This window comes from Trypanosoma equiperdum, assembly GCF_001457755.1.
Source record: "Trypanosoma equiperdum strain OVI genome assembly, contig: ctg_1711, whole genome shotgun sequence".
Lineage (NCBI taxonomy): Eukaryota > Euglenozoa > Kinetoplastea > Trypanosomatida > Trypanosomatidae > Trypanosoma > Trypanosoma equiperdum.
The window spans coordinates 124,874-125,479 of record NW_027123740.1 but is presented as its reverse complement, the minus strand read 5'-3'; positions in this window follow the sequence as shown (position 1 = coordinate 125,479).

Here is a 606-nt window from a genome sequence, read left to right as displayed (position 1 = left end):
GCGCTGTGTATAAATAACAGATAATATTTGCCGTGCGAGAATCATCACAATACCTCAAAGTTTTTATGAAGTTTTTTTTGTCTCCGTCAAGAGTCGTTTATATTTATTCGTGATTATACTGTTCCATTTTATTTTTTTTTTTAAAGGCCTCTACTGCTATTATTATTTTTTTTTTACAAGTTTCTGTGCATCTTTTTTTTTCTATTTCTTTTGTTGCTGCATGGTTACTTGCTAAATTTGTTGCATCGTCGTTGACCACGTCTCCTTTTTTTTCCCCTTTTGCTTGAACAAACTGTCTTTATGTGTATTTTATTTTTGATACGAAGTACTTATGTCTCTTTTGTTTTATTTTTGTTTTCTCACTGATGCGTTCTTTTCATTTATTTTCCCCTGCTTTCATTTCGTCATGTACTTCCAATATTTTCTTATTTTCCCCCTCTTGCCACACATAAATTCATATTTCCCTTGCATTGCGAATTGGTCTGCTAATATCTTTCACTACTGCAAGTTGTTAACATATTCCACAAAAACATCTTTTTTTTCCCCTCCTTTTCTTTCATTTTCACTTTGTTGTTTTTTTTTTACTTTTCATGCTTTAAAGCATTC